Source organism: Salminus brasiliensis, chromosome 12 (assembly GCF_030463535.1).
Source record: "Salminus brasiliensis chromosome 12, fSalBra1.hap2, whole genome shotgun sequence".
In the NCBI taxonomy this organism is placed as follows: domain Eukaryota; kingdom Metazoa; phylum Chordata; class Actinopteri; order Characiformes; family Bryconidae; genus Salminus; species Salminus brasiliensis.
In genome coordinates this window covers 36,531,141-36,542,283 of record NC_132889.1, presented here as the reverse complement: position 1 = coordinate 36,542,283, position 11,143 = coordinate 36,531,141, and the positions used below count along the sequence as shown (strand labels likewise).

The following is an 11,143-nucleotide window of genomic DNA, read 5'->3' as shown; positions in this document are numbered from 1 at the left end:
ATATTACTTCAAGCTCTACTGCTGTAGTGCTATAAAAAGTATTAATAATACTTGTAGTACTATGAAGAACTACAAGTACTGCTAAAGTACCACATGTTCTAGTGCTAAGGTACTGTGAAGAACTACAGAAGGAAACTATACAAACTACCACTATTCCCATATAAGTACTATATGTCCTAAAGTGATAAAGTACTATTAAAGGTACTACATGTTTCAATACTAAAGTACTATGAAAAAGTATAAAAAGTATCTTTAAAGTACTAAAAGTGCTAATATTGAAGTATTATACAGAAATACATGTACTACCAAAGAAATATATGCTATAATGTTACGGTGCTATAAAGTACTAGTACTACATGTTCTAATACTAGTAGTACCACTAGTAAGTTCTGCTGCTATAGTACTACAAAAAGTACTATAAGTTCAAATTCTAAAGTACTATAAAACTACCACTATTGCCAAAGTACCATATGTTCTACTAAAAACAAGCTTCAATGTTCCAATATTATAGTACTACAAAGAACCTGCTCCTGCTGAAGTACTATAAAAGTACTATACACTCTAATACGACAGTACTATACAGAACTACATGTACTACCTAAGTAAGATATGCTAGAATGTTAAGGTGCTATAAAGTACTAGAAGTATGATCAGTTCTACTAGGAAAGTAGTACAGTACAGTATTGTAAATTCTAGCACTAAAGTACTATTAATGAACAAGTACCTTCACCCTGCTGATCAAGACTGGTTGAGGCTAACTGACAAGCCTTTGCTATTAAGGCCTCAGTCTGAAAAAAAATTACAAAAAACACGAGTACTGTAATAAGTACCAAAAGTTCTAATATTCAAGTACTATACAGAACTACATGTACTCCTAAATAAATATGTGCTATATAGTTAATATTAATAATAATAATAATAATAAGTACTAGATTAGAACTGCATGTTCTAATACTAAAGTACCATAAATACCAAAGTAATATGTTCTAATATTAAAGTACTATAAAGAACTACTTGTACTAGTGCTAGTGATAAAGTATTATAAAAATGTACTGTGCAGAACTACAAGTACTACTAAAGTACTACCTGCTGTAATGCTAAGATAGACAGGGTATTAAATCATGCCACTGATGGGCCCCTCACCCTCTTTTCTGGGGGTCTTTTACTGCCATCCTTTGCAGAAACCTCTGCCAAATTCAACCAGTTTTATGCGAACATTTAAAACACATAGATTTTCTAAGTGTAAGTGAATAAATCTTCCACAGGAAACTAATTTAACTTAAAATGCAACTTTAATAGAAGCATTTTCTGCAGATTTTATACACGGTTTAATGTAATAAACATATTTACACCTGCAATTTAACCAGGGGTGTACAAACTTTTGCATAAAACCATAAACAGGCTGTACTGTTTAGAGAAATTATTGTTTTGCATAAGGATGCATCACTGTAACATCTTTAGTTGTGCATCAAACCCAATCTGGGCCCGGTTTCCTTAAAAGCATCTTAGTGTGACAGTCATCTGAACTGGCAGAGAGAGAGAGTGTTCAGTGCGATGCTTGCTCGACCGTTTAAGAATCAGCTTTGTGCTAAGCTGCTTTCAGGAAGTCCAGCCCTGCAGTTCATAATTAGAGCTCAGAAGAATCGACAGATGACATCGCACAAATCAAACTGAATCTTGACTCAAAAATCACCTACTGGAAATACACTATTTGTCCAAATGTTTGTGGACACCCTTTTCTAATGAATGCATTCAGCTTTACTTAAAGTTGCACCCATTGCTGACACTCAGCTTGTCTAGTACCTGCAGAGAAGTGCCACCAACAGCATCAAATATGTGTGAGCTCTGTAGAATCTAAAGACACCCCCTTGGACCGTTAAGAAGTGGGGGCGGGGGAATGAAGGGACAGTGTTTTTTTCCTCCCTCCCGCGGTGTCCTTGAGCAAGTCACATAACCCCCAATTGCTTCCTGCACTGTGAAAAGTATAAGATCTTTTAGGAACCTTTGGAGGTTCTTCAGTTTGAAAGTGCTTTGAGGAACCTTCAAGGGAAAAAAAAAGGCTGTGAGGTGTGTGGCAATGAGGTGGCTGCCCACCACCTTTGGGTATTTGTACCCCTAACTGCCCTTATAGTCTCAAAAGTGCGTGTGTAGGGTGGGTTAGAGTTGCAGGAAAGTTCTGGAGGGTGGCGAACAGCCCTGCACTCTGAGTTTTATTATTTTTTAATCATTTTAATGCATTATTTAAATGGATGACCTCACATTGAGCCTCCATTTCTAAAAATAAAGGTGCCAAATAAGATTTCCTCACAGCGAGAGCATAGAAGAGCCACTCTTACTTCCCTAGAGACCCGTTCTTCAAGGCTACCAACTCTGAGACTTACACAACTGGCTCTAATCTCAGGCTCTCACGCGACATTTGCCATTTCTCGCTCTTTTCTAACAACCAAAGATCTTCTGGATCTCTATGTCAGCCAGTAACTGTTCGGAAACTTGTAAAAGTGCGGCCCATATACAGGCCTTAAGGGTTAAACTTTTACATTTACTGCATCTGGTGGAGACCCAAGGACTCTTACAGGTGTAGTGTGGTGTACTTGCCTGGCCAGGAAACTGAACCCTAGTCTGAAACCTGTGCAAACTCTACAACCTGTTACACCCCTAACAGCATGCCTGCAGACCATCGGTGCAACACTGCGGGTTGAACTCTGTGTGGGTTGAAGTCTGGGGTTGCTGCAGTTACTTAAGTAAGTTACTTAAAGTATCAACAAGTACTAGTATCTAGTAATCTAGTAACAGTACAAATCTAGTATTAAAGAACTAGAAAGTATAGTACTCTAGTACTTTAGTGCTCTTTGCTGTGTTAAATACTAAGACACAATGAAAAAGTGTAAAAGACTTTAAGACACTACAAAGTACTATAGGTTATAGTACCAAAGCCTTCTAAAAGTACTAAGCTATTACTACAGTACTACTGTTAATGTGTCAGTGGTTGCAGTACTAAAGTATTGTAATTTTAGTACACATTCTACTATTAAACTACAAGAAATTATTTTAAAAGTATAATGTACTATAGGTTCTAGTACCAAAGTACAACAGACGTACCATATAGTATTTAATTAGAGTACCTTAAAAGCGCTTACATTAAGTATGTTCTAATTATCAATCAAATTACTATATTTATAAGGTAGAAAGTACCAATGTAAAATAGATATACTCTAAGTACAAAGTACTACAGGTTCTCGAACCAATGTACAATAAAAGTACCATATATTGTATTACAAATGTACTGTAAATGTGCTGTCTGTTCTAATATGTATGTTCTAATACTAAACTACAATAAAATGATTCTATTTATAAAGTAGAAAGTACTGTACATTCTAGTACCAAACTACAATAAAAGTACCACATATTATCTTACTAAATTACTGTAAAGGTGCCGCATGTTCTAATACTTCATTATAATCAAATGATTCTCTTTATAGTAGTAGAAAGTAGAAAGTACTACTGGTTCTAGTTCATAAGTCCAAATCAAAGTACGAGGTAGTATAGGTCAAAGCACCAAAGTAACATAGAATTACTCTAAGTCAAAGTACAAAGAACTATTGGTTCTAGAACAAAAGTACAATAGAATTACTCTATTTTTAAAGTAGAAAGTACTACCAGTTCTAGTACCAAAGTACAATAAAAGTACCAAAAATATTCCATTGCAAAAGTACTGCAAACGTGCTGTATGTTCTAATCTGTATGTTCTAATCCTAAACTACAATACAATTACACTTAAGTACAAAGTACTAATAAGTTCTAGTACCAAAGTACACAAGAATTACTCTATTTATAAACTAGAAACTACCAGTTCTAGCATCAAAGTACAAAAGAATTACTCTTTGTCAAAGTACAAGGTACTATAGGTTCTAGCACCATACGTTCTTTTACTACTCTAAGTGTGCTATATGTTGGAATACCAAAAGTACTTTACATACTTTTAATTACTTTACATTCAGTTCCACTGATCTAAACCAGTGCGCTCACAACTGCTGAACTATCTGCAGTCTAATGTACCGAAGAGGCTAAATCTCAAAACTGGGGCTGAGCTGAGCCACTGCAGCAGTGATGAGCTGTACAACACCCAGCCCACTCACCAACTTCCTCAAACCTCCAGCCGCGCCTCTGCTCTGCGCCCTGCCAGGCTTTGTCTCATCACTGCATAAACTGCAGTGGTCTTCAACCTGCAGCCAGGCTCTCACAGTACCAGGCGGCGGGCAGAGAGCGAACACCCTGCCTTAAAGCACTGGATGAGGCCGGATTAGTGCGCGACGGGGCGCTGCGTAACGCGCGTAATTGTGCGTAATTGGAGCGAGGCGTGCGCACTGAAGGCTGCGAGCAAAGAGAAGAGAGAAAGAGAGAGAGAGAGAGACTGGGACGGGGGACGGTACCTGCAGATGAGGCGGGGGAGGCCGAGGGTAGGCTGAAGGCAGGCTGTGCTGGGCTCAGGCTCAGGCTCAGGCTCAGGCTCGGGCGCGGGCGCGGGCACTTCGAGCTCCTGGGAGGAAGAGAGAAGTGTGTGAAAGCCGGCAGTGCTGCAGATCTCAGTTCAGATCATAGAGGAAGTGAAAGTTTGAGATGCAGATGGTGGAAATGGGAGGCGTCTGCCTCTCCTCTTCTGCTGCTCTTTTCCTTTTAAAGAGCGTCGAGTCGCTCGAGCTAGCAAATGACACGGCGACTTGTGCAGCCCTCTTGTTTCCCTCCCAGCTCGCGCCATGTGACCCAGCGGGGACCCGCAGCCCGGAGGCGCGCGCTGATTTTAAACTGTCAGTGTTGGTGTGGTTTGAGGCGCCTGCGCAGGAGGCACACATTGCTGACGCGCACGCACACTTGTCTAGTCCCTGTAGAGAAGAAGTACTGCCAATAGAATAGGAACCTCTGGAGCAGATCAACCTACTCATGATCCTATTGGCACCATGCTGCCTAATGCCAGGCGTGGGCTAGTAGAGGGGTATAAAGCCCCCCAGCATTGAGGAGCTGTGGAGCAGTGGAATGATGGATGGTGGTGCTCCATCCACTGCTTTGGTGATGTGGTGGTTATCCAACATGCTGACCTCACTAACGCTCTTGTCACTGACCGCAATTAGCAGTCTGAATCAGCAGGTGTCCCAATACTTTTGTCCACAAGTGTAGATCCGAAGTTAGTCCTTCAACGCTGAATACACTGTTCTAAACACTACTACTAAAGTTCTATAAAGTACTAAACGTTCTAGTGCTTTTGAAGTTGCAGTACTAAAGTACTTTAAAAGTGCTATGGAATTAAAACTAGTAGTACAGTACTAAAACTACTATAAGGTACTATATGTTCTAGTATTAAAGTAAAATTAAATTAAATAAGTATTAGTATTGCAAAAGTACTGTATGTTCTAAAATAACAGCAAGTCTAAGTAAAAGTACAAATTACTATAAATACAATTGCTATAAAGTACAATAGAGTACTATAGAGTACTACAAGTTCTAGCACCAATGTACAATAAAAGTACTACAAAGTCCAATAGTAGTGCAAGTGCAATAAAAATGACTCTATAGTAAATAAAAGTACTATAAAGTCCTATCAGTGTGAAAGTCCCATTAAAGTACTAATCTATCACTACACACGTATCACACACGTACTTAAGTATTGCAAAAGTACTTATACGTTCAAATACTTATGTACAGTAAATTATTCTATGTTAAAGTACTACAAGGTACTAGAGGTACTAGCACCCCAGTACCCCATATTATATTACCTAAATATTATAAAACAATACTTTAGCATCAGTACTAAAGTATTGAAAAGATGCCATACATTTTATTACTAAAGAACAGTAAAATTACTATTAAGTAGAAGTACTGTAGGTTCTAGCACCAACGTACAATAGAAAGTACTACAAAACAGTACATGAAAAAGTACACTGAAAAGTACTATATATTCTATTACTAAAGAACAGTTAATAAGTTAAATTACTATAAAGTACTGTCAGTAACCCATATTCTAGTACTGGTACTATTCTAGTTATGACAGTAACATTCCTCAAAGTAAAAGTACTATAAAGTACTGTAGGTTCTAGCACTAAAGCACAGTAAAAGTACCCCCTATGTTACATAAATACTACAAAACAATACTTTATTAGCAGTACTAAAAAAAGTACTACATATTTTATTATGAAAAAACAGTAAAATTATTCTAAGTAAAAGTACTATAAAGTACCGTAGGTTCTAGCAGCAAAGTACCATAAAAGTACTCTAAGCTCTTGTACTTAGGTTCTATTATTAAGGTACTATAAAAGTACTAATGTATTTTTATAGACATATCAAAGTTCTAAAAATACTATACTTTTGACGTATGAAAGTTCTGTAAAAAAATACTTTATGTTCATTAATACTGAGTACAGTACATTATTGTACCAAAGTACCAAAGTAATGTACCATTAAAGTACTGTAATTGCTCATCTTAATTAGTTCTATAATACTTTTATAAATCCAGCCTGTTTAGCTGAACTTCAGTGAGTGAAACTGTTCGGATCTTGGTCTTGACCTGCACTGGGAGGCGTGCTCTGATTGTAAGATGATGGTGCTGATAGGCTTTATACTATCTCCACAGGAAGATCTTCAGTTGTGTTCAAAAGTTCAGAGAACTCCTTCCTGCCTAAAGTCTGAAGCCTGCCCTGCTCGTGGTTTCTGAGTGTGTTCAGCAGCTCCTTCCTGCAGTTTTACCTGCACACCGGATCAGATCTTACAACAACACAGGAACAGAACGTGGGACAGAGCCCAATACAAACACCCTGCCCACACAGATGACGACACAGGCCAACACCTTGCAGTGCTCTCCACTGGATTAAGGTCTTAAACACTGTATCTCCCGCAGTCTGTATGAGTGGTGTCCTATTTGCTCAGATTACTCTGAGTAACTTTACTGGCTCGAGTCACCACTTCTGTTTCCTCAGACCAGCTCACATGCTCACCGCCAACATCCAGCTTCAGCTGCCAGTGTTTCTTTTCTAAAATAATTAATACTTAGTATTTTATTAATAGTATTTATGGTATTTTTACATGACTTGGGTACTTTTACATAAGTACTTTGAATTTACGGCCGTTTTGTACATTAGTATTAGAACATGCAGTAATTTTAATGTACTTTAAGTAATTATAATGTAATTTTATTTACTAAAATACTTTATTTACTAAAGTACTTTTAGTCATTTCATACTTTACTAATGTAAAGTATGTAATTTTGTTGTACGTGAGTATTCAAACATGTAGGGCCCTATTTTAGTGACCGTGCAGCCTGATTTAGGGCGTCAGTGTGTCCTTGCTATCGTAACGATGTGAAAAGTTCGGCCTCTTAATTAATCGTGGGTGTGTTTTGGGCGTAATGTCCAATTAACCAATCACTGTGCTGCTCGCCATTCCCTTTAGGAGCCAGGTCCAGCCTGATTTTGGCAGATTGCTATTTCAGTGCTGCATCGCTGAAGTGGAATAATAACAGCTCAATGCTGGGGGGCTTTCTACCCCTCTAGCCCACGCCTGGCATTAGGTGGCATGGTGCCAATAGGTTCATGTTTACCTGCTCCAGAGAGTCCTAATCTATTGGTCATTTCTTCTCTACAGGGACTAGACCAGCCTTGTGTAGGCATTTGCACATGTGATGTCAGCAATGTTGTTCAGATGTTCATTAGAGGGGCCGTCCACAAACTTTGGACTTATAGTGTATAACTGAATATATACTACCCCTGAAAGCAGGCAGGTTTCAAAGAAACCAGTACTACTCAGATCTACTGCTACAAGCTACGTCTAGAGCTACATCCAGTCTGTCCAGCATCTAGGGATTTTGGGCCCCATTAAAAGATACTACACTGGGGCCCACAGCTCAATAAATACATTTTTTAGGGCCCCTGTCAGTCACAGGCCCTTAGCATCATCCTAACAGCATCTAGACGGCGCCCCTAAACACAACAGTTGCTATAATGGCCGACAAAATCAAAAAATGAATTGGTAGTTTTTCTAACTTTATAGGATAGTCAGGGCCAGGTTATCCCATGGGTTTTATGGGCACGGGGCACTGGCCACCAGGAGGTGCACGGGAGCCACTTTAACAAAATATGAAAGCTTCCCGTTTAGCTTACATGGCCAGTTGGAATATAAACTGGTGTTAACGAACAGTAACTAAAGCAATATGGTGGGTAAAACTGGGCAGTAGGTGGGTCTAAGATAATCAAGATGTTGGGTAAAAGGGTCTGGTGGACTGAAGCACAGGGGAAAAGGAGTGGGAGCAGTAAGGGGAAAAGAAAAAGAGGACAGGGAGGCAGAGCAACCAGGCGACGAACCAAACTGATGAGGTTGTAAGAGATGCCGGCCATACGCAATCTAACACAACCCAGCTAGCAGCTAGCATTAACATGGCAGCTCTATAGCACCTCAGTGGAACAGCTACAGCAGGCATTTGCACATGTGATGTCAGCAATGTTGTTCAGATGTTCATTAGAGGGGCCGTCCACAAACATTTGGACTTATAGTGTATAACTGAATATATACTACCCCTGAAAGCAGGCGGGTTTCAAAGGAACCAGTACTACTCAGATCTACTGCTACAAGCTTTGTCTAGAGCTACATCCAGTCTGTCCAGCATCTAGGGATTTTGGGCCCCATTAAAAAAGAACTACACTGGGGCCCACAGCTCAATAAATACGTTTTTAGGGCCTCTATCAGTCACAGGCCCTAACACAACACAGCTAGCAGCTAGCATTAACATGGCAGCTCTATAGCACCTCAGTGGAACAGCTACAGCAGGTCACAGTCAGCGGGGTTCGAGACCGGCTTCATGGGGAATTTGGGGGGAATTTGGTGATCCGGGCCTGAAGATAGGGACAGTCATCTGTTGACGTCCCAAGTGTCTTGGGAGCCAACCTAGAGCAGAGCTCAAAAGCCTCAAGTCAGGAATTGCACAGAAGTCTAACTGTATTAAGTCATTAAGTCTCAAACCACATCTGGACTCTCTGACCCTTCCACAGCTACTGTGCCTGCCAGAAGTTCCTCCAAGATGCTTCTTCAACCTCAGCATCAACACTAATACTGTGTCCATGCTCACAACTGACTTCGTAGGCACTTTCTCAAAGTGGAAGTCCCACCTAAGTGACTTACCTTGATCCTGTGTTTACCCGCATGACTCCATGTGCTCAGAGGACGCTACCTCCAGTTGTTTTCCTGCTGGACCTGGCCTGTATAGCCAGAGATACCTCACCTTCCCTAGCTATGTCAAGAAGTGTGCCTCATCACTCGTTGATTTCACTGCCACCAAAAAGCAAAACAGCTCAATAATGAGATACCAGATGAGATACATTCCTTAGAATGACACTCGCTGGGATGAACCACGGATCCTGGTTACAGTTGGGGGTATTGCTAACTTTGAGGATAATGTAGGGTGACTCTGGTGAAGAACGCCCATATTCTGCTTTAGACAGTGTGTCTCTGGCTTTGTTGACCAAAACGTCAGATTCGGCAGATGCCTCTACGGGAAGCCAAGCCGTACCATGTCCTCGTAGGGTGACTCTGGTGAAGGACTCCCATATTCTGCCTTAGACCATCTAAATAATAGGACAGTCGATCTCTGGAATCTGGGCCTCTTCTCCATGTTGGGCAGCCTGACATTACTTGCTCATTCCTTCATTTGGGAACAACAGGTCCGGTGGCCATGCTCTTGAATCTACTGCAGCTTCTGTGGTTCCGGATGTGATCCAGTGAATCCAGTGCCATAAACCCAAAGTGGTATCGGTCTCACAAATGGATCCGTCTAAAAAGGCAGCGTGATGAGGCCACCAGAAAGGTCCTGCCTCTTTCAATTCCGGCATGGATCTTGTGGGTAGAAGACGGAGGCCGTTCTGGCTGTATTGGCCGTTAATTTGTAAAAATTGCTCTATTTATTCTTCCAATTCTTCCGTTCATCTGATACATGTGTTTCAAGTCAGCTGCCACCTGTTTACGAACTGCCGTCGATGCAGCATTGCTGGCAGCTAACACAATTGGGGGAAGCGCCGGGTTCTCAGCTCCACCACACCAGCTAACCGACGCCAACAGAAGAGTGGTGAGGGAGGAGAGCCAACTGTGCTCTATCTGGCTCCAGCCTCCGATGGCAAAGCAGCATTTTGAAACCCTGAGACATTTTGCTTGGTGTTGCAAGCAAGGCAAACAAGGCCGGTTGCGTCCTCGAAATTGCCTCGGCTGCCTTTCTAGGCTGTATATGAAGGGTTCTTCACTTCGGAACAGCCTTCTGTAACACAGGCTGCATGACGTGGCTGCGGCCTAGGCTCTGGAGGGATCCCTTGTGGGAGTCCAGATGATGATGCAGGCTGCCTTTTGTCAAAAATTGAGGTCATTGCAACAAACCTTAACTGTTAAACCTTAACCTTAACTCCCCTTTCTCATCACCAGGAAGCCTCTACGGTCTCGATATTCTCATTATTTTCTCGTTTTCATTGCACATATTTATACACAGTAGATCTGAGTGTCCCATGCTATGATAAATAACTAGACTCCAGAGGAAAGTTTAAAAATATAGACTTCGATTTATTGCACAATCGCTGCAGGAGACTGGGGGTATCGGAAGGATCTGTCTGGGTGAAATGTATGAAGGGATGCAGGACCACATCGAGTAGTCGACAAAACGTACAAATGACAAACAGAAATATACACACAGGTGAGGACATAAAAAGGTTCGAAGAAAACGACGAAACAAAAGTGCCACTTCTCGACAAGTGAGTGTTAAAAAAAAAACGACCCATGTAACTTAAAGAAGGGGTTCGTGTTCAAGTCATACATATGACCGTCACTTTGCTCCCAGAGTGCAGTAGAGTAAATCTGACCACTAGATGGACCCAAACGACAACTCGGTTCGAGAGAGATGACGCCACATCTGTGAGAGCACAAGGACAGACTGAGCGTCCCGTGGGAGATTTCTCAATTAGCGCTGGAAACCTCTTCAGTGAGGCGAACAGTGTCATTAGAAGTACCCATCCTTTCCAGTGTAACCACTGTAATAATAGTTTTAATAATAATAATAACAATAATAATAATAACAATAATCGTTAATAGGTTAGAAATGCTCATCAACAGGATATTCAGCACCTGC

The 11,143-nt window shown here is 40.8% G+C and overlaps 1 protein-coding gene across 1 annotated transcript in view; it reads right to left on the bottom strand.

The window, feature by feature from the left end:
• The window catches only part of coro1a (coronin, actin binding protein, 1A), a 21,900-nt gene extending 17,263 nt beyond the window's left edge, over nt 1-4,637 (bottom strand). Inside the window, exon 1 of the mRNA XM_072693549.1 lies at nt 4,431-4,637. The gene's annotated coding sequence lies outside the window, so the exon portion shown is untranslated. The remainder of the gene's footprint in view (nt 1-4,430) is intronic.
• Nucleotides 4,638-11,143: the final 6,506 nt, after the last annotated feature.